The sequence below is a fragment of the Carcharhinus amblyrhynchos genome, chromosome 27 (genome assembly GCF_965287045.1).
Source record: "Carcharhinus amblyrhynchos chromosome 27, sCarAmb.v2.hapA, whole genome shotgun sequence".
NCBI classification, from domain to species: domain Eukaryota; kingdom Metazoa; phylum Chordata; class Chondrichthyes; order Carcharhiniformes; family Carcharhinidae; genus Carcharhinus; species Carcharhinus amblyrhynchos.
Window position 1 is genome coordinate 17,035,805 of NC_137350.1, and position 23,517 is coordinate 17,059,321.

General features: G+C 44.4%; 1 protein-coding gene and 1 pseudogene across 1 annotated transcript in view; both read left to right on the forward strand.

Annotated features, from left to right (window-relative positions):
- The window catches only part of LOC145358988 (NADH dehydrogenase [ubiquinone] iron-sulfur protein 3, mitochondrial pseudogene), a 184,827-nt pseudogene extending 177,698 nt beyond the window's left edge, over positions 1-7,129 (forward strand).
- LOC145359042 (acid-sensing ion channel 2-like) overlaps positions 1-23,517 on the forward strand; it is a 1,204,124-nt gene that overhangs the window by 511,767 nt on the left and 668,840 nt on the right. The gene's annotated exons all lie outside the window — the stretch shown is intronic.

Here is a 23,517-nt window from a genome sequence, read left to right on the forward strand (position 1 = left end):
GGCTGTGCCCTCTAGAATACTGTCCTTTCTGAGCGGGAAGAGCCTCTCCACCCCTATCCTATCCATCCTATTCATCATCTTATATGTCTCAATGAGATCTCCCCTCATTCTTCTAAACTCTAACGAGTACAAACCTAGTTTATTCAGCCTCTCCTCATAGTTCACTAGAAACTTGTCAGGCCCTTGTCAGGCCTCATTTGGAGTATTGTGCGCAGTTCTGGTCGCCTCACTATAGGAAAGATGTAGAAGCTATTGAAAGGGTGCAGAGGAGATTTACAAGGATGTTGCCTGGACTGGGAGGCATGCCTTATGAAGTTAGGTTGAGGGAGCTGGGACTCTTTTCCCTGGAGAGACGAAGGTTGAGAGGCGACCTGATAGAAGTTTACAAAATGTTGAGAGGAATAGATAGGGTGGACTCTCAGAGGCTATTTCCCCGGTTTGAAATGGTCGCTACGAGAGGACACAGATTTAAGGTGCGGGGAGGGAGGTTCAGAAGTGATGTTAGGGGTAAGTTTTTCACTCAGAGGGTGGTGAGTGAATGGAATCGGCTGCCGTCAGTGGTGGTGGAGGCGAACTCGCTGGGGTCTTTTAAAAGACTTCTGGATGAGTATATGGGGTTTAATGAGATTGAGGGTTATAGATAGGTCTGTAGGTTGGTAGGTGATGTGGTCGGCGCAACTTGTGGGCCGAAGGGCCTGTTTGTGCTGTAGTGTTCTATGTTCTATGTTCTATGTTAAACTGTGGAACTCCTGCTGCGATGCCCTGGAACTGAAATAATTGACCTCCAACCAACTACACCCATCTTCCAAGTATGACTCCAACCAGTGGAGAGTCTTCCCCTTGATTTCCATTGACTCCAGTTTTGCTAGGGCTCATAGGACAGCATTGTGGCACAGTTGTTAGCAACGCTGTGTCACCAGTGACCCAGGTTCAATTCCAGCCTTGGGTGACTGACTGTCTGTACCAAGTCTGCATGTTCTCCCTGAGTCTATGTGGGTTTCCTCTGGGTGCTCTGGTTTCCTCCCACAGTCCAAAGATGTTCAGTTTAGGTGAATTGGCCATGTTCAATTGCCCCTTACTGTCAGGGGGATTATTAGGGTAAATATGAGGGGTTATGGGGATAGGGTCTGGGTGGGATTGTTGTGGGTGCAGGCCCAATGGGCTGAATGGCCTCCTTCTGCACCGTAGGGATTCTATGGGGGGAGCTTTCCCATCCCGCCCGCCACAGGAATCACAGCGGGTGGGGGACCATGCAAAGGTCTGTTGACCTCGGGCAGGATTTTCTGGTTTTGGGATGAGCATGGCCAGAAAATCCCACCCAATGATTCTATGTCACCTCAAATGAATCATAGAATCCCGACAGTGCAGAAGGCAGCCATTCAGCTCAATAAGCCTGCAATCCTACTTAGGCCCTCTTCTTGCAACACAACACATCCACTCTGCCAAACCCACTGACACTAGGGTCAATTTTGCATAGCCAATCAATCTAACCAATGTTTGGGCTGTGGAGGAAACTGGAGCACCCTAAGGAAACCCACGCAGACACGGGGAGAATGTGCAAGCTCCATGCATTCAGTGACCCAAGGCTGGAATTGAACCTGGGCCCTTGGTGCTGTGAGGCAGCAGTGCTAACCACTGCACCACCATCCTGCCCTAAGCTGCCTTGATGTCAAGGGCAGTCACTCTCACCTCAATAGAGAGTGAAAAAAAAATGATTAAGATGAAGAGAAAAGGAGCAGAAAGGAAAAGCAAAATAACTGAAACCATGCAACTCAGACAGCAAGTTGTGTCATGTTTTATCTGCTCCTGGCTTGTATTTGCTACATAACTTGTGCGTAAATAACTGAGCGCCTTTAAACTCATCACTATTCTGACTGGAAAATTTGGACTCATGCTTGAGTTCCTCACCATTAGACATGGTTGTAAGTACAATATTACAGATATACAACTGTCCTTGTGCATGTAATGGTCGTTCAATAAAACTATGAACTTTTGACCTCTATTTTTCAAGCATCATTGGTTTTGAGCAATAGATAGTTTTTATTTATGATTAAATGTTCTATAGTCGAGCAGTCATAAACACACAGATGGACAGATTGAGAAGTGCTCGGTAAACCTTGAAAAAACTGTGAATAAAAGTAGACAGAGCTGATGGAATCAGTTTATTGCTGGTCCAATCAATCCTTTTGTATTTTGGCTGTTGAAAGCGTGGCCAAAGTAATGTGACATTTATGTGTCTCTGAGTTTTCAAATGGTTCCATTATGAGCAAATGTCAAAGCTACATCTCCAAACAATAAAGACTATCAAATGGAAGCAAGATGCATATAGTTGATACAATTGACACATTAATATCAAGTGATAAGGTTGTTAATAGAACTTACAGTATCCAGGGCTGTATAAATGAAGGCATAGGGTACGAAAGCACAAAAGTTTTATTAATTCTTTATAACAGGCGGTTAGGCAATTCTGGGTATTATACTTTAGAAAGGATGCCCAGGCTCAGAGGATGCAGAAGAAATTCATTAGAATTCTTCCATTGGTTGAGGAACTTCAGTTATGTGGCAAAATTGGAGAAACAGCAATTTTCATCCTTAGAGCAGAGCAAAGTAAAGTAAGGGGAGATTGAATAAAGGTGCTGAAGGTACAGTCACAGAGGTTTACAAGCAAGGAAACAGGCTCTTAGGCTCAACTTGTCCATGCCACCCTTTTTTTTAACCAGTCAGCTAGTCCCAATTGCTCACATTTGGCCTACATCCCCTCTATACCCATCTTACCCGTGTAACCGTCTAACTGCTTTTTAAACGACAAAATTGCACCCGCCTCTGCTACTGCCTCTGTCAGCTTGTTCCTGACATTCATCACCCTCTGTGTGAAAAAAAATTGCCCCTCTGGACCTTTTTGTATCTTTCCCCTCTCACCTTAAACCTAAGCCCTCTAGTTTTAGACTCTCCTACCTTTGGGAAAAGATATTGACTATCTAGCTGATCTGTGCCCCTCATTATTTTACTGACCTCTATAAGATCACCCTTAAGCCTCCCAAGCTCTGGGGACACACCACATATGTCGGCTAGGAGGATCAGTGTTATATACTCATAAAGAGTTAGGAACTAATTGTACGTCCAGGGTACCACATTCACTGCTGCACTGCAGGTCTGTCAGTCAGTGGCACATGTTGTGATCTGTGAAATAGATTCAGAAAACAATTCAGTATTTTGTTTTGAAAAATCCGATTATCTTGAACTTCAGGCAAACACAAGAGTCAGTAACCGGAAAACATAGAGTTTTGATAAGTGGCAGAAGACCTTTCAGTGAGATGAGGAGAATTTTCTGGGTTCTGCTGACTATAATTTTTATTCACACCCAGTGAAGTCCTTTGTTCAGTGTGCAGTCTGGACATTGTCCGCAACTGGAACTCAGGCCTTAGTGAGGAGTTTGCAGCAGATTTCCCCTCCAGGTCACGAGTTGGGATGTGCTGGGAAGATTAAGTGACTCAAATATTTAAGTGTGTTTGCAGTATTATGGGGTCTGGAGGACCACCTTGAATTGTCATCTCATGGCACTTTAATCCAGCAAGAGAGGTATGCTTCAGCTATTTGGTACAGTGTTTGATTCAGTAATCCTTGATAGCTTATCGATAAAGTTTGCATGCTGGCCCCAGTGAGAAGCTGACTTCATATATCATATCTGTTGAAGTCCCGAAGTGCACATATGACTTCCTTAGAGAACATCCAGGTCACATAGTCAAATGCCACTTAGCTTATTGCAAATTGGATTCAGGCTCATATCTCTCTGTAAAGCATATTGACTTGCCATTGAGTGCCCGTCCCCTGCCACTTCCACACTCTCCAACTCTATCTTTCACCAATATCCATGACTTTGTGGACACTTCCAAATTGCTAATTACCATCACTCAACAGAGTGGTTAACTTTCCATCTCAAAGATAAACATTGGCTGTGTGTCACTGCAGGAAAATATATATAGAATTGTAAGTGAGCAAACAAACTGTATTAACTTCATTGTTGAGAACAGCAGGTAAATAAATCTATTGGGAAGGATGGATTGTGCCTACTCACCTTTGGACTACAGGGGTTGCAGAGTCTTTTCCTCCCGCTGGAAACATTAAGCTTTCCAGGCTTGCCAATTACATTTGACAAACGCTGAGACAGATGAACAAGGGTTGAGAGGAAGTTGATGTATTCTCAAGAAATTCATCATTGTTGGCTTCCATTTTCTTTAAGGTTTATGATCAAGCTGTTCTCTAATGTTAATTTTCTATGAAGCTTGATGCTGGAAAGGTCACTGACCCTCACACAATGAGGGTCTTTATAGGAACCTGCCAACTGACTGTTGCATTTGCCAAAAGGGTAGAAAACAGGTTGATGTTAGAGGATTTGTGGGGAAGAAATGCTGCATGGAGTGCGCTCTATGGATTGGTATTAGTACCAATGTTGTTTCTCATTCTCATTACTGACGCGATTCAGTGACTCAATGCGAATTGGTCACATTTTCTGATTTTAGCAAACTAAAGGGCAACTGATTGAGGTGATAAGTTGAGAAGTCCAAAATGAGGTAGCTATGTGTTTGATTGTGATGATCCAATGCTCTGGAATTCCTTCTATAATCAACTCTGCATTTCACTTCACTCCCCTCCTTTAAGTTCGTCCTCTTAACCCACAACTTTTATCCAGCGTGTGGTCATCTGTCCTAATATCTCTTTTGCTGTGACATGCCTTTGTTTAGTTATACACCGGAGGGGTGTTTTCAGCTTTATCAGACGAATGACGGGGACATCTCATAGAGACTTATAACTTCCAACAGGATTAGACAGGGTAGATGCAGGAAGGATAGTCCCAATGGTGGGGTCGTCCAGAACCAGGGGTCACAATCTGAGGATACAGGATAGACCATTTAAGACGGAGATGAGGGGACATTTCTTCACCCAAAGAGTGGTGAGCCTGTGGAATTCTTCACCAGAGGAAGTAGTTGATGCAAAAATATAGAATGTATCCAATAAGCGGCTAGATATAGCACTTGGGGTTGACGGGATCAAAGGTTATGGGCAGAAAGCAGGATGAAGCTATTGAGTTGGACGATCAGTCATGACCTTAATGAATGGCAGAGCAGGCTCGAAGGGCCAAATGGCCTCCTTCTGCTCCTATCTTCGATGTTTCTATGTTAAGTATTGTATAAATGCAAGTTGTGCTGTTCACTGTTCTGATGTTACAAGTTTCAGTTTGCCCTAGTTATTCTCTTGTGTAGAGTGGTGTTACTCTTGTCAGTGGGTTCAACCTCTTGAGTTTCCTTTTCTTATCTAATCTCTTATTTTCCTATAGGATTACCCAGAGTCTAACAATGTGGCCATTTGTGACCTGAACTGGATGCTCTGGAGAGAATTTTAGAAAAAATACCGAAAGAGGGTGGGATTTTCTGGTTGCGCTCACCCCAAAACTCCCACCTGAGGTCAATGGACCTTTGCATAGTCTGCCCTTCACTTGTTCCGATTCCCGTAGTGGATGGCTTGGGAAAATTCGCCCCGAGTGTTGGTTCCGGCGAGGAAAAAAAAGTGTTTCTTGCCAGATCTTACCAAACTCTGCCACAAAAAAGCGGCTGGGCATTTCACACTATCGGCTGCCGTCGGTGGTGGTGGAGGCAAATTCGATAGGTTCTTTTAAGAGACTTCTGGATGAGTACATAGGACTTAATAGGAATGAGGGTTATACCTAAGCCTAGTAGGTAGAGATATGATTGGCGCAACTTGTGGGCCGAAGGGCCTGTTTGTGCTGTAGTTTTTCAATGTTCTATGTTCTATCGTGTTGGGAGAGTGGGGCTTCAACACACCAGCAAAACCGACTCGTGAGCCTGGCTCAGACCAGATTCTAGAGAACTTTCCAGAACCTGTCTCCTGACCATAGTGTTTTAGCATCACAGACTCAGTTTGAGATGTTTGTTTCTGACACTGAACTACTGTCCAATGAGGGATGAACCACAGTACAACCAGATATTGGCATTTGGTGAACATATTGCTGAGACTCGTCCCAAATACATCCAGCAGGTGCAGCTGACCTGTTTCAATGAGTTGGACACTTTTATCCATCACAGTATAATCCCAGTGCTGACATTTCTGTGGGATCACCCCAATGACCCAGTCCAAATCTCTTGCAAATGAGACTGCAGTGGATATCCCTTCTTATCAATTTAGATTTGAGATTGTATATAACCTGCATTTACTACAGTTTAACTCTTGTATCTGTGTAAAGACATACACTGATGTGTTGACGCCACTGGATTCCATGGTACCTGTATTCAAGGCTGCAAACTGGATGAGGGAGAGATTTGGAATATGTGTGGTGTATTTCTTTGCTGACTGTCCGGATCTGAGACGCATTTTCTCAGACTATGGGCGCGATTTCATCTGCCATTTTTTAAATTCATTCATGGGACATAGGCATCGCTGGCTGGCCAGTATTTATTGTCCATCCCTAGTTGCTCTTGTTCAGAGGGCAGTTGAGAATCAACCACATTGCTGTGGCTCTGGATTCACATGTAGTTCAGACAGGGTAAGGACGGCAGATTTCCCTCCCTAAATGACATTAGTGAACCCGACAGGTTTCTCCGACAGTTGACAATGGTTTCATGGTTATCAGTAGATTCTTCTGTTTTTTTTTAATGAATTCAAATTCTACCATCTGCCATGGCGCGATTTGAACCCTAGTTGCTAGGACATTAGCTGAGTTTCTGGATTAACTGTCTAGCGATAATACCATTAGGCCATCGCCTCTCCACATTCATACCACGCTCCTGTTGCAGTGAGCTCAGAGAATTTGGCAGCCAGCCAAATCTCCCTTCACTGCGGCGGGATGGGAAAATCCAGCTGGTGTGAACAGTCGTAAGATTCCAACCTATGGATTTGAAGGCCATCTTTTTCGCAAAGACCTGGTGCTTTCTGGCTATGTAGAGGAACGTGACGACAATGAGGTCACTCCTGTGGAAGTTGAGCCTGTTGAACTTGCCCAAGAGTTCCACAAATTTGTCCTCAAAAGTCCATGTGAAACATTCCCAGCACACCATGAGCCAACTGAACTGCCCTAACTTGAGAAAGGAGGGAAAAAAAACCTGAGACTAAATGAAGAGACAGCTCAATCTTTTGGGTAAATCATGACTAACATCAGTTTTAATGTGGACCAAAAAATAACTGGTTTCTATATAACCTAATGGCATGTGTAAAACTGATGTAAATATATGACAGTTATAAAACTGTCTTAAAAAGTTTAGAAAGTTGCATGGGTAAGATGGGCATAGGGGGAAATGGGCCAAATGTGGGCAATTGGGACCAGTTAAGGAGTTTTTAAAAAAAGGACGGCATGGTTAAGCTGAGCCAAAGGGCCTTTTTCCATGCTGTAAACCTCAATGACTCTATAAGATTAAAAAAAAACTCATCTGCACTAAGATCAAGGTGCCATGTTTTGGTCTCCTTACTTGAGGAAGGATATACTGGCACTGGAGGGGGTGCAGAGGAGATTCACTAGGTTGATTCCAGAGTTGAGAGGATTGGTTTATGAGGAGAGGCTGAGTAAACTGGGACTATACTCACTGGAATTTAGAAGAATGAAGGGAGATCTAAGAGAATCATATAAGATTATGGAGGGGATAGATAAGATAGAAACAGAGAGTTTGTTTCCAGTTGAGGCTACCTCATTGAATGTTTTTAAGGCAAAGATAGATAGATTTTTGAACAGTAAAGGAATTAAGGGTTATGATGAATGGGTGGGTAAGTGGAGCTAAGTCTATGAAAAGATCAGCCATGATCTGACTGAATGGCAGAGTAGGCTCGACGGGTCAAAAGGCCTGCTCCAGCTCCTAGTTCTTATTTTTAAAGGGCAAAACAAAAAGTAAACCCTCTCCCCCCACCCCGATTTGGAAATTTGGAATCAGCATTCATTCCCGATCAGGGCTAGCACTCACAACACTTCCTCCCCTTCCCACCAGCGCCCCGCCCCCCTGCCCAACACCACCACCAGTATCTTCCCCCCCATCATTGGACCCCTTCCTCCCACCCACAGAATCAATGCCAGCATCCCCTCCATAAACAGCCATCACCAGAATCCCTAGCTCCGACATATACTCCCCCAGTCCCCCTCCTCACCACCACAAATAAATGAATTCTCCCTCCCCCATGAGGCTCCCAATCGGATCCGCCCCAGCACTGCCCAGCTTGACAGTGCCAACCTGTGCCAATGGGCAATGGCAGTGGGCATTGCCAGGCCTGTGTCTGACCATGTCACGGTCCTCTCTCACGGGACCTTTGCTCAGCTTTACAACCCCAGGGAGGTCCCCATGACAGGTTTACTTCTGGTGAACCTGTTGTAAACCGTGTCGACATGTTTGAATATACGGCAGGGTGTCAATCTCCAGCGAGGGGAGGCTTAATGAAATTCAACTGCATTGAAGCGTATTCAAGCAGGTTCACACCCAATGTGGATGAAAACATGACCACATCACTGCTGAGGGGAGGCAAAAATCGGAAGGAGTGATCTTGCCTGCGAGATCCGTGATTTCCAGGGTTTAGTTGAATCTTAAGACCCTGCTGTTATTCCTGTGGGCCCAAGATTCTGATCTGAGGGTGGGATTTTCTAACCGCACTCAACCCAAGGCCAAAAAATCCCACCTAAAGTCAACAAACCTTTGCATGGTTTGTATCCCGCCGTCTATGATTCCTGTGGCGGAGGGACAGGAAAAATTCCACCCTGTGTCTTTCTCAAGGTGGACTGAAGCACCTCATGAGGTGAGGCCAGATGCAAAGCATTAAGCTGCTATATTTTAAAGACAACAAATTAATTTACTGAATGACAAATTGAAATTTTACCTCGAGCCTGGTAACTTCAGAATTTTTCTCATGAATGGGAAAAGTAATAAAAATATACATATAATGTGGCCAATTTTCCAAACAGTGTGGGTTAAGATTCCTCTCTATGTCATAATTAGTGCTTTGGTTAATGCATGCGTGTTCTATTTCTCTGAGGAATTTCACTTCTTTTGTATTTCCGTTTGCTGTCTGATGGCTCAGCTACTGCTCTGGGAACATGGGTCCCAATCCCACCACGGCAGTTGGTGGAATTTATATTCATGGAATCATAGAATCCTCGGAATCATAGAATCTATGGAATCAAGTGCAGAAAGAGACCATTTGGCCCATCAAGTCTGCACCCACAACAATCCCAACCAATTCCTATTCCCGTAACCTCAGGTATCTACCCTACTAATTCCCCTGACGCTAAGGGGCAATTTAGCGTGGCCTATCCACCTAACCCGCACATCTTTGGACTGTGGGAAGAAACCGCAGCACCTGGAGGAAACCCATGCAAATACCGGGGCTGGAATTTGACCGACACGTCTGCCCGAGGCTTGTAAGATCGTGCCCGAGGCCAACGGAGAATGCCGTTCTGCGAGCCTTACCCGCCCCAGTTTCGGAGTGGGCATGTTGGTAAATTCAGGTTCAGAGAGAATGTGCCAATCCCATACAGACAGTCACCCAAGGCCAGAATCAATTAATAATCTGGAATATAAAGACAGTGTCGGTAAAGGTGGCCATGACAACTATCACTGATTGTTGTAAAACCCATCTCGTTCATGAATGTCCTTTGGGGAAGAAAATCTGCCATCTTTACCTGATCTGGCCTACATGTGACTCTAGACTCACAGCAATGTGATTGACTCTTAACTGCCCTCTGCAGAGTGGTAGGCAGCACAATGGTTAGCACTGCTGCTTTACAGCGCCAAGGACACAGGTTTGATTCCCAGCTTGGGTCACAGTCTGTGTGGAGTTTGCACATTCTCCCTATATCTGCATGGGTTTCCTCCAGTGCTCCGGTTTCCTCCCACAGTCTGAAAGACGTGCTGGTTAGGTGTATTGAACCAAACAGGCGCTGGATTGTGGCGACTAGGGGAATTTCACAGTAACTTCATTGCAGTGTTAATGTAAACCTTACTTGTGACAAATAAATAAACTTTAAAAGTGGCCCAGCAAGTCACTCAGTTCAAGGGTAATTAGGGACGGTCGACTGGGGACACCCAGATCCCATGAAAGAATAAAGAAAAGAATAGACTGTGAAACAACCTATGTAAACTTTAAGTGCAGCTTTCAGCTACCTGTACTACCACATCCTTTCCACTGGGGGAAGCTGTAATTACAGTTTGTCCAGTTTTACAATGGAGGTTTCCATTCTGAAACAGGAGATAAGAATTTATAATGTAAACTGCTGCCCAGAAGAGCATACAGACTGTTTTTAAAAAATAACCTCAGCCAGAATGGAGATCGATAGGGACGTGAGCCTGCCATAGAGGATATGATCTAGCATGTTTGCAGAGATGTAAGGTTCACTTTACGGTGGAAATGAATTTCAGGGCAACACTGGAGTGCAGAGGTTTTATCAGAGTAGCAATGTGATGACAGTTGTACACACTGACCTGCTGCATAGCACAGATAAACCAGCAGCAACAACATGATAAATACTGAATGGTTTGATCCATGTGAGTGCAGTAGCAAGATAGGTTTTTTTAAAATGCTTTTATTAATGACTTAAAATATAAGCTCTGACTTATATTGGACTGACTTACCAAGGTGCACCTTTCAGGTTTTTAATATGTAAAATTTTGCGACTTTTCTGTCCAAAATTTCAACCATCCCGAAATTAAATTGTTGATTTTCTGTTGGGAAATCAAATACCAAGTATGAAGAAACTAGTAAAGAGAGTTCAGGTGTTGTTCAATGTTCATATTTTTGGTTTGGTTTCCTATTCAAAAGGGTGTCAGTGCGCACTTTCTGGTGTGCATCATGTCAAACGTCATTTTGAGGAGGGGTTAGCATCAGCAAGCACAGTGGTCAGCACTACTGCCTCACAGCACCAGAGACTTGGGTTCGATTCCCGGCTTGGGTCACTGTCTATGTGGACTCTGTACATTCTCCCCGTGTCTGCATAGGTTTCCTCCGGCTTCCTCCCACAGTCCAAAAGACGTGCTAGTAAGGAATATTGGCCATGCTAAATTCTCCCTCAGTGTTTCCAAACAAGTGCCGAAGTGTGGCGATGAGGGAATTTTCACTGTAATTTCATTGTGGTGTTCATGTAAGTCCACTTGTGACTAATAAACAAAATCTATTTACTTTATTTAGCAGGCACTGGGAATGTATACTAGAAGCATGTAGAGTTAGTGCGTAATGCTGAGTTGATGACAGCAGGATGGCACAGTGGTTAGCACTGAATGCGCCAGAGACCCGCATTTGATTCCACCCATGGGTGACTGTGGAGTTTTTACATTCTTCCTGTGTCTGAGTGGAATTCCTCTGGGTGCTCCGATTTCCTCCCGCACTCCAAAGATATGCAGGTTAGATGGATTAGCCTTGTTAAATTGTCCCTTAGTATCCAAAGATGTGTAGGTTAGGTGGACTAGCCATGGTAAATGTGCGGGATTATGGAGATAGGGAGGATGGGGCAGATTTGGGTAAAATGATCTTTGGAGAGTTGGTGCAGATTCGATGGGCTGAATGGCCACTTTGGTATTTTATGGTTCTATCTAATATCCTCTCTTAACCTTACACAGCTGAACATGCATTTAGCAGCAGGGAGGATTTAAATTTGGTGACGTGTGGAAGAATATACACATTGTGAATATTTTGGCTCTCTCTTCAAGAATACACCATTTAATCCCAGTCATAGTTGCCATATTTCCTATTTCCTTTGGCCTGCAGCACAACAAGGAGCAAATAATAGGCAACGTGGAGGAGGACATGTTGCTTGAAGAGGATGGAAGGCAAGAGGGAGAAGGGTTGTCAGGATAAGGCTATATCTGCTCAAGATTTTCAGGAAACATTTCTTCCACCTCACCCAAAGCCAGTAACAGTGCATGTAATGTCTCTGATTGACCAAGGAGGTGTTGACTGTAATCTTTTTTTAAATTCATTCATAGTATATGGCCACCACTGGCTAGCCAGCATTTATTGCCCATCCCTAGTTGCCCGAGGGCAGTTGAGGGTCAACCATCTTGCTGTAGTTCTGGTAGACCTGAAGCTGCAGAGGAGGGTGGCATTGTGTATTTTTTAGTTTGTTTATTAGTGTCACAAGCAGGCTTACATTAACACTGCAATGAAGTTGCTACACTCCAGCACCTGTTCGGATACACTGAGAGAGAATTTAGCATGGCCAATGCACCTGACCGATGTATCTTTGGAACTGTGGGGGGAAGCCAGAGCACATGGAGGACACAGGGAGAATGTGCAGGCTCCACACAGACAGTTATCCCAACTAGGAATTGAACCTGGTTCCCTGGTGCTATGAGGCAGCAGTGCAAACCAGTGTGCCACCCATAGCAGTTGTTTGAGATCCGACCCATTACGGTGGTTTCATTGCCAAATTTGAAAATCGAGTTGGAGGGGAATTTGCCCACACATAATCTGCTAATGATGGAAGGAGAAAAGAAATTGGAGTTTGTCTACAATGTGCCTCCTCAGCTGCATTTTAGAGGAACAACATTTAACTTGCTGTGGAACAGCAACCCAAAGGAAATATGTTCTAGCTTTACTCTTTCCATTCCATTTTTCTCACATTAATCTCATACTTACACAGAACTCGAACAAATGGTGGAACATTGCATGTTAAGGGCTTTCCTTCTAGTTGACAACAGTAGATGAGATCATAGAAATATAATCATCATAGAATCCCTACAGTGCAGAAAGAGGTCATTCCACTCATCAAGTCTGCACTGACTCTCTGACAGGGCATCTTACCGAGGTCCACCTCAATTCCCGTAACCCTATATATCTACCCCCCCCAATCAACCTAACCTATAGATCTTGCGACACTAAGGGGCAATTTTGCATGGCCAACCCACCTAACTGTTGGAGTGTTAAGTCAAACAATAATAAATATAAAACCTAGCTTGGCCGATGACATTCCATTGCCACAGTTACATTGATGTTGTAGTTCAGTTACAATTTTGGCATTATCAAAACATTGGGGCAATATTCAGCATACTTAGTATTGCAACAAAAATGTACAAGAGTTCTTTTCTTGATTATATAATGTAGATTATGCATTCACAATATTGAAACGCGCCACCTAGAAGCTGTCTTTTCCATTCAGGTTGTACCACGTTTGATGGGCTTTCCAAGTAATACATGCTACACTGAGGAGCACACTCAATTTTGCCTTGCATCTGAGCATGCAGAGGACATTTTGCTTGCTACCCTGCATAAGACCATAGTGGAACTGCATTAACTGGGGCTTGAGCATTTCGCATGCTGCTGTGCTTTTATCAAAGCGTGATGAAGAATTCTGAGCAAGACCAAACTCCTTGGCTGGATCATCTGCAGAAGGATCTTCAACTTTCAGCATCAAAGGAAGTTATGTTTCCCATATCATCGTAAAAAACAGCAAGGAAGCTATTGTGCCTTTCCTACAATGCTTTGCTTTTAAGGTGAGCCAAAGCCCATTAAAAGCTAACCGTGCACTTGAATGTAGTGCTTGCTCGGCAAGTGGCAAGACAAACACTGCTATCATCTAGTCAAAATGGAAATGGAGCTTTTATCTGAATGCTGGTGTGGTTTAGCTGCCTGTTTTACTGATGCTGATGCCTCAGATTTATTCCGCTACAAGTCCGTTTTTTGTGGCATTGAAAAATTGAGCCCTATATCTTCAGCATAGCAATTTGCTACACTCCATGAAAGGGATGTTTATCATGCACAGTGAAGGACAAATTGAACTACTGTTCCCAACAAAATGTTTCACATGCATCCCACAATCAACTAATGATAGAAAGTCGACAATATCAATCAAATCTATGGATAGCAATACCATCCGAACAGAACAAAAAGTATTTCCTCCTGTGTATTGTAAACCAAAAAAATTCTTTCCAGCTACTTGCTTCACTTGATTTTTCACCCTTTCTACTTCAGGTATTGTATCCATACACAGCCAAAGACACAGGTGAAAGCTTTACTGCTCAAGTGTCAATGATAAGAACAATTTGAAGATTTAAGCACATAACTAAATGTGTTTTACAATTTAAATGTGTGTGAAAATTCACTGAATTCCCATTATTCTCAGAAACAAAATCCCAGAGGATAACATACAATAGACTACAAAGAATAGTCTTGGTGAGTGGATCTAATGGCATCCATTCTTTATGCATAAAACAGGCGCTAATATACTAGTGATGAGCTGTGAGATCACTGTAGCCAATCTCTGCAATGGCGAGTCCCACTGAAAAATCATCAAGTCCAATTTTTTAGACAAGTGCTGAGCATCTAAAATAGACATTTGGCTTTTTGAACCCATTGATACCATCCTTGTTAGGCATTGGGCCTGCTTGGCTCAGGCTCCCTCAGCAGCCCTCGAGGCCACCAAACAAAATATGCTTGTTTTACAGTCAATGTAAACCCCACCCAACTCCACAGTCCTCATGTTTGCCCTCCACTCTCACTAAATCTTCACAACTCAGAACTTTGGAGTGTCAAACAATAATAACTATAAGACCCAGCTTTATAAAAGGACAGCTGCTTGTGATGGGCAGCTTACCCCAAACATGTAGACAACGTCAGAGAACCAATTCATGGTTATTCTGGGGCATTTTAATTTGGGCAGGGAACTTGATAATGGTTTACACCACTCCCAAACATCTTCTATCCGGCATCCACTATTCACCACACTGAGCTAGCTCCTCCAAAAACCAGTGTCCCTTCACCAAATATAGATTTATTTACGTAGTAAGCAACACTCAGGTACTTTCTCGTACAGAATATAAACCCACCAGTAACCTTGACACCCCACATTATGTACGCATGTAGGGGAGCCTGACTGGACGAACCATGATTAATGTGGGAGCTCGTATTCTAAGAAGTCCACATCATGGGCCTCATTAAAGTCATTACACACATACTCACAGTTTACTTTTTCTTTCATCTCCCTCAATTTTTAACTTGTGCTTGGGTACACGTGGACGCCAGCAGCTGTCGACTGTCTCAGCCAAATGGCCACTTTTCACATGTAATCTTGCCACAGAGTGACAAGCTATTCAGTATCGGAGGGAATATTACTGAGTTTGATTGCGAGTTCTGAATGAAGTCACGAAGGAGCAATCCACTTGCTACTTATCCTTGTTTCTCTGACCAAGGGCCATGTTTAACTTTTTATTTTAAATAAAATCCATTCACGGGTTGTGTCCAGCCTTATTCCTCCAGTTGGCCTTCAGAAGTGGTAGACAGAGGGGAACCGGTGAATGTAGTGTTTTTAGATTTCCAAAAGGCGTTCGATAAGGTGCCTCACAAAAGGTTGCTACAGAAGGTTAGGGTGCACAGAGTTGGGGGTAAGGTGTTGGTGTGGATAGAGGATTGGCTGTCTAATAGGAAGCAAAGAGTTGGTATCAATGGGTGCTATTCTGGTTGGCAGTTGGTGACTAGTAGAGTGCCACAGGGATCGGTGCTGGGGCCTCAACTGTTTACCATTTATATAGATGATCTGGAGGAGGGGGCTGAGTGTAGGGTGACGAAATGTGCTGATGACACGAAGATGAGTGGAAAAGCAAATTGCGCGGAGGGTGTGGAAAGTCTGCAGAGAGATCTGGATAGGCTGAGTGAGTGGACGAGGTCCTGGCAGATGTTAGCAAGTGTGAGGTTATCCACTTTGGCAGAAATAATAGTATGAGGGATTATTATTTAAAAGGCGAAAAGCTGCAGCATGCTACGGTGCAGAGGGACCTGGGGGTCCTTGTGCACGAGTCACAAAACCGCAGTCTGCAGGTGCAGCAGGTGATCAAGAAGGCGAATGGGATGCTGGCCTTTATAGCGAGGGGGATAGAATATAAAAGTAGCGAGGTCTTGCTGCAACTGTACAGGGTACTGGTGAGCTCGCAGCTGGAGTACTCTGTGCAGTTTTGGTCGCTGCACTTGCGGAAGGATACATTGGCCTTGGAGGGAGTGCAGAGAAGGTTCACGAGGCTGATACCGGAGATGAGGGGGTTGGCCTATGAAGAGAGACTAAATAGACTGGGTCTGTACTCGTTGGAGTTTAGAAGGATGAGAGGGGATCTTATAGAGATGTATAAGATAATGAAGGGTATGGATAGGGTAGAGGTAGAGAGATTCTTCCCGCTTAGAAAGGATAGCAGGACAAGAGGACACAGCCTCAAGATAAGGCGGGGACAGAGTTGAGGAGGAACAGCTTCACTCAAAGGGTGCTGAATCTCTGGAATTCTCTGCCCATTGAAGTGGTGGAGGCTGCCTCGCTAAATATATTTAAGTCACGGGTAGATAGGTTTCTGATAGACAGGGGAATTATGGGTTATGGGGAGAAAGCGGGAAAGTGGAACTGATCCACTTCAGATTAGCCATGATCTTATTGAATGGTGGGGCAGGATTGAAGGGCTAGATGGCCTACTCCTGCTCCTATTTCTTATGTTCTTATGTTTAGAAGCTGGTGATGAGCCGCCATCTTGTATTACGTTAACTGCTGCCCCATACAGCCCCAACTGAGTTTGGCTAACTTGGAACTGAGCTGTACTAGTGGAGCACCAATATGTAAGGAATGCTGCAGGCTTAATGTCATCTTTCCAGATGTGTTCGTGATATCCATCAATAACTAGCAAATCAGAAACACATAGTGCAAAACAAGCAGTAGACTGATCAATAAGTTAGGAGGAATAAAGCAGAATACATCCTGCTGCCAACTTTATACAACATGGTATCAACTGTGAGCTGCCAACATTTGCAGAAGCAGGTTCTGAACTTTCAATTACACTCATTTATGTGTCATTAAGTACAGCCATAAATACCACTCTATAAAAAAATGTCTACAGTTTGGAAATTTTCAGTTTCAAGTGTGGGAAGCCAGTTGAAGCTGCTTTGTGTTGTCACTTGCTATTGTAATATTCTTAATGCCTTTACTTCACTAATATTCTTCCAAGTTAGCACTAAAGATGAAGAGTGGCAATAAAAGGCATTTCATGATTTCATAGAAACCCTACAGTGCAGAAGGAGGCCATTTGGCCTATCAAGTCTGCACTGACCACAATCTCACCCAGTCCCTATCCCTGTAGCCCCACTTATTTACCTTGTGCATCCCCCTATTCAGTTCAGTTAATTACATAATTAGGTGAACAGATCCGCAAATTGGGATTGTGATTATGTGAGTTCTAGGAATCATTATTTGGTTTATAAGGAGACTGGTTATTCATGCATATCTCCACATTTCACCCAAACATGACTTCAATGTTTTTCACTCTTGTGGAATCATGTTTCAGAATGACAACTAGGCAATGAGTCGCACAGTGGTTAGCACTGTTGCCTTGCAGCACTAGGGACCCAGGTTCAATTCTGGCCTCGGGAGACTTTCTCCCCACGCCTGCGCGGGTTTCCTCCGGGTGCTCCAGCTTCCTCCCACTCTCCAAAGATGTTTGGGTTAGTTGATTATACATGGTAAACTGTCTGTTAGTGTCAGGGAGATTAGCAGGGTAAATACATTGGGTTATGGCTAAGGGCCTAGGTGGGATTGTTATTGGTGTAGGCTCAATGGGCCAAATGGCCTCCTTTTGCACTGTTGGGAATCTATGATTCCATGAATTCTAATTCAACTTAAACTGGAGATACTGGATCAGGTTTTGCTGGAGTGGGTCATCTTACAATGCCGTCTGTTAGAATTATTTGGGCATGTTTAGTTTTCAGTGGTAGAATGGTTAGCACTTCTGCCTCACAGTGCCAGGGACTCAGGTTTGGTTCCTGGCTTGGATCACTGTCTGTGTGGAGTCTGCATGTTCTCCCCTGGCTGCATGGGTTTCCTCCAAGTGCTCCGGTTTCCTCCCACAGTACGAAAGACGAGCTGCTTAGGTGCCTTGACCATGCTAAATTCTCCCTTGGTGTACCTGAATAGTTACCAGAGTGTGGCGACTAGGGGATTTTCACAGTAATTTCAATGCAGTGTTAGTGCAAGCCTAGTTGTGACATTAATAAATAAATTTCAACTTTAAAACTTTTGCCTACAAGGTTCTGCAAACATGATGGGTATTGAGAGTAACAGGCTATCTGCGATTCAGTGAGACAAATTGATTTTCTTAAGCCTTTGAGAGTTAATAATTGAGCAATGAACAGAGAAAGGATTGAGAAGGAAGGTGAATTAGAGTTTATAAATTCAAAATTAAGTCACTTACAGTGAAAGAGAAAAATGAGAGGGAGAGGAAGAGTGAATAAGGAGGAGGAAGAAGATAATAAATAGAAAGGAAAATTAGAAAAAAAAGTTCACATTTTTAAAAATCATTTTTTTTCATACATAAAGCAGTTCCTAATGTAAAGGAATCACTGGACAAATGCAGCAGCTTTATAAAAATAAAGGCTAAAGGGAATGTGAGACTTCCATTTTCTAGAGGCAGAATGTTTAAAAATCTGCCAGCAAAGAAATTACAATTCATGGGCTGTCTCTTTCTCACTACAAGATACTCGTCAGTTTGAATGTTAATAACTGTGGACATCATTCAGGTGTTGCTATCTTTTTCTGTAAAATGTGGCCAACTCTGGAAGCTAAAAAAAACTACAGAAACTAATTTGAGAGTGTGCGTCAGAGATCAGCTTACGGCAAACACCCTTTGAAGTCCACACATGTTTTACCAGCCTGTCCCACTAGGTGGTAGGTAATGACAACAGGAAACAGCACAATGCAACTAGAAGTCAAAAATCTCTTCCAGTTGCGGTATGTACAAGGCAGATTTTTCATCCCCAGCAAGACATAAGAATTTTGATGCAAATGTTACAGCTCAAGTGGCTGGTTGTTCAGTTTAAAGAGATTTAGTTACACATAATGCGTTAACATTCATTGTAGATCAATAACTCACAATGTTGTGTTGTTTAGGTACATGGCTGGAATCTTGTTGAGGCATCAGGCTCTCGCCTGTGGCTGGAGAGCTGGTGAGAGACCCTTACTGCCACTTTTTTAAGAAGTCCTGCCAGCAGAGAGACACTGACACTTTTGGGTGCCCCAAGTCCTGCATCAATGTCCGCCCCTGTTCCCTCCCCATGACATGATGTGCCACTCCACCCTGGTGCATTCAAGACCAACCCACCGGTGGTATCAAGCCCCATCCTTCGTGATACCATTGCCCTCCTGACCACACCCACCATCAGCTCACTCAGTGCAAGCCACAAAAATGCAGAAAGGTGCACAGATTGCTGCTTCACTGCAATGGGTGGCACGGTGGTTAGCACTGCTGCCTCACAGCATCAGGGGCCTGAGTTTGATTCCTGGCTTGGGTCACTGTCTGTGTGGAGTTTGCACATTCTCCTCGTGTAGGTTTCCTCTGGGTGCTCCGGTTTTCTCCCACAGTCCGAAAGACTGCTTAGGCACATTGACCATGCTAAATTCTCCCTCGGCTTACTTGAATGGGCGCCAGAGTGTGGTGACTAGGGGATTTTCATAGTAACTTCATCGCAGTGTTAATGTAAACCTACATTATAAATAAATACATAAATAAATTTTAATTTTGCTTTCACTCATATCATTGGTTATGACTCCCTGGGAGTTGGACAGAATTAATTTCTCACTGATCAAGTAGTTACTTGACATTTAAATCCACTTGTGTTGTACACAGCAGTCTCAGTTCAAAACCCCAGTGGTCACCATCTTATTGCATTTAAGATATTACAGTTAAAGAATCAATGGGTGGGATTCTCTGGCCTCCCCTCAGCGTTTTGTTAATATTAATTCCTGCCCATCAACATCTCTGCAATTAGTTTCACCATGGTATTGACAGTTAATTATGGCACAAGGTGGCACAGCAGTTCGTATTGCTGCCTCACAGCCCCAGGAACCTGGGGTTCGATTCCCAGCTTGGATCACTGTCTGTGCAGAGTCTGCACATTCTCCCCGTGTCTGCGTGGGTTTCCTGTGGGTGCTCCGGTTTCCTCCCACAGTCCAAAGGGTTAGGTTGATTGGCATTGCTAAATTAACCCTTGGTGTCCTGAGATGCATAGGTTAGAGGGATTAGTGGGTGAATATGGGGGTAGGGCCTGTGTGCGATTGTGGTTGGTGCAGACTTGATGGGCTGAATGGCCTCTTTCTGTATCCTATTCTATTCTACCCGAACAGGCGCCAGAGTGTGGCAACTGGGGGATTTTCACAGTAACTTCATTGCAATTTTAATGTAAGCCTACTTGTGATACTAATAAATAAACTTCAAACTTTTTAAATTATGAAAAAGAAGCCTGCAATTGATTCATTCAAATCAATAATGCAAGCCACGGGAACCCAAAAAACGTACAAGTATACAAATCACTGCTCACTGCTTCAGTGCTTTGTAACTGATGAGAACTCGCCTGGAATTGATTAATTCAGATTCAAATCCACAATGCAAGCTGCAAAAATACAAAAAGAAACACAAATGACAAATCACTGCTTAACTGCGTTAGTGCTTTATAACTGATGAAACCAGGCCTGTAATTGATTAATTTAAATCTACGTCTACCTGTTGTCAGCATGACGGTAAAGATGGTCGATATTGCAATCTACGTGTCTTGAGATGAGCAAGTATGGAACTGACCGATGAACAAAGGGATGGTAAAATCACAGTAAAAAGTCTGACAACACCAGGTTTTAGTCCAACCTATTTATTTGATAATATACTCACAAGCTTTCGAGGGGACTGCCTCTTCGTCAGGTGAATGGAGAGTTCTGGCCTCAGACAGAGCATATAAAGCACCGACAGTTTAGAGATTACTGATTAAAATGCGAATCCTTACACCTAACCTGCTGTTCAAGACCTGAAGTGGCTGATAATGTGAGTGGAAGGAGCACTGATCACAGTTTAAAGAGATGTGTATTGTCTCCAGACAGTACAGTAAGTGAGGTTTTGCAAACCCAGGCAAGTCACGGGGGTTACAGATAGTGCGACATGAACCCAAGATCCCTGTTGAGACCGTCCTCATGTGTGCGGAACTTGGCTATCAGTCTCTGTTCAGCGACTCTGCGCTGTCGTGTGTCGTGAAGGCCGCCTTGGAGAATGGTTACCCGAAGGTCAGAGGCTGAATGCCCGTGACCACTGAAGTGTTCGCCAACAGGAAGGGAACAGTCTTGCCTGGTGACTGTCGAGCGATGTTCATTCATCCGTTGTCGTAGCGTCTGCATGGTCTCCCCAATGTACCATGCTTCGGGACATCCTTTCTTGCAACGTATCAGGTAGACAATGTTGGCCGAGTTGCAAGAGTATTTACCATGTACCTGGTGGATGGTATTCTCACGTGTGATGATGGTATCCATGTCGATGATCCGGCATGTCTTGCAGAGGTTGCTGTGACAGGGTTGTGTGGTATTGTGGTCACTGTTCTCCTGAAGGCTGGGTAGTTTGCTGCGAACAATGGTCTGTTTGAGGTTGTGTGGTTGTCTGAAAGCAAGAAGTGGGGGTGTGGGGATGGCCCTGGCGAGATGTTCGTCTTCATCAATGATATGTTGAAGACTCCGGAGAAGATGTCGTAGCTTCTCCGCTCCGGGGAAGTACTGGACGACGAAGGGTACTCTGTCCACTGTGTCCTGTGTTTGCCTTCTGAGGAGATCGGTGCGGTTTTTCGCTGTGGCGCATCGGAACTGCCGATCTATGAGTCGAGCACCATATCCTGTTCTTACGAGGGCATCTTTCAGGGTCTGGAGGTGCTCGACTCATAGATCGGCAGTTCCGATGCGCCACAGCGAAAAACCGCACCGATCTCCTCAGAAGGCAAACACAGGACACAGTGGACAGAGTACCCTTCGTCGTCCAGTACTTCCCCGGAGCGGAGAAGCTACGACATCTTCTCCGGAGTCTTCAACATATCATTGATGAAGACGAACATCTCGCCAGGGCCATCCCCACACCCCCACTTCTTGCTTTCAGACAACCACACAACCTCAAACAGACCATTGTTCGCAGCAAACTACCCAGCCTTCAGGAGAACAGTGACCACAATACCACACAACCCTGTCACAGCAACCTCTGCAAGACATGCCGGATCATCGACATGGATACCATCATCACACGTGAGAATACCATCCACCAGGTACATGGTAAATACTCTTGCAACTCGGCCAACATTGTCTACCTGATACGTTGCAAGAAAGGATGTCCCGAAGCATGGTACATTGGGGAGACCATGCAGACGCTACGACAACGGATGAATGAACATCGCTCGACAGTCACCAGGCAAGACTGTTCCCTTCCTGTTGGCGAACACTTCAGTGGTCACGGGCATTCAGCCTCTGACCTTCGGGTAACCATTCTCCAAGGCGGCCTTCACGACACACGACAGCGCAGAGTCGCTGAACAGAGACTGATAGCCAAGTTCCGCACACATGAGGACGGTCTCAACAGGGATCTTGGGTTCATGTCGCACTATCTGTAACCCCCGTGACTTGCCTGGGTTTGCAAAACCTCACTTACTGTACTGTCTGGAGACAATACACATCTCTTTAAACTGTGATCAGTGCTCCTTCCACTCACATTATCAGCCACTTCAGGTCTTGAACAGCAGGTTAGGTGTAAGGATTCGCATTTTAATCAGTAATCTCTAAACTGTCGGTGCTTTATATGCTCTGTCTGAGGCCAGAACTCTCCATTCACCTGACGAAGAGGCAGTCCCCTCGAAAGCTTGTGAGTATATTATCAAATAAATAGGTTGGACTAAAACCTGGTGTTGTCAGACTTTTTACTGTGTTTACACCAGTCCAACGCCGGCATACCCACATCATGGTAAAATCAGCCAGTGATATGCTTCAGTGCAGCACAGGCCAGTGCAGGACAATGAGCCAGAAGACGTCCAGTGCAAGAACAAATACACCCATCAAGCAGGATCCAGTGAGTCCAAGTCCAATATCAATAGCAGGATTCTACTCTTAGTCCAAAAGAGACTTTCTGAAGGCCAATATTGAGAGGGATGAGGGATGGCAGTTACTCACTGGTTTGGCACGGCATGGTAGCACAGTGGTTAGCACTGCTGCTTCACAGCTCCAGGGTCCAGGGTTCGATTCCTGGCTTGGGTCACTGTCTGTGTGGAGTTTGCACATTCTCTTTGTGTCTGCGTGGGTTTCCCCCAGGTGCTCTGGTTTCATCCCACAGTCCAAAGATGTGCGGGTTAGGTTGATTGGCCATGCTAAAAATAAATGCCCTTAGTGTCCTGAGAGGTGTAGGTTAGAGGGATTAGTGGGTAAATATGTAGAGATATAGGGGCAGGGCCTGGGTGGGATTGTGGTCAGTGCAGACTCGATGGGCCGAATGGCCTCTTCCTCTTCAAACGAACATACAAATAACCTTTATTTTATTTATTAGTCTCACAAGTAGACTTACAATAACACTGCAATGAAGTTACTGTGAAAATCCCCTGGTCACCACACTCTGGTGCCTGTTCAGGTGCATTGAGGGAGAATTTAGCATGGCCAATGCACCTAACCAGCAAATCCTTCAGATTATTCAGACTATCGGGCTCGTTGGGCCGAAGGGCCTGTTTCCCGTGCTGGGTTGT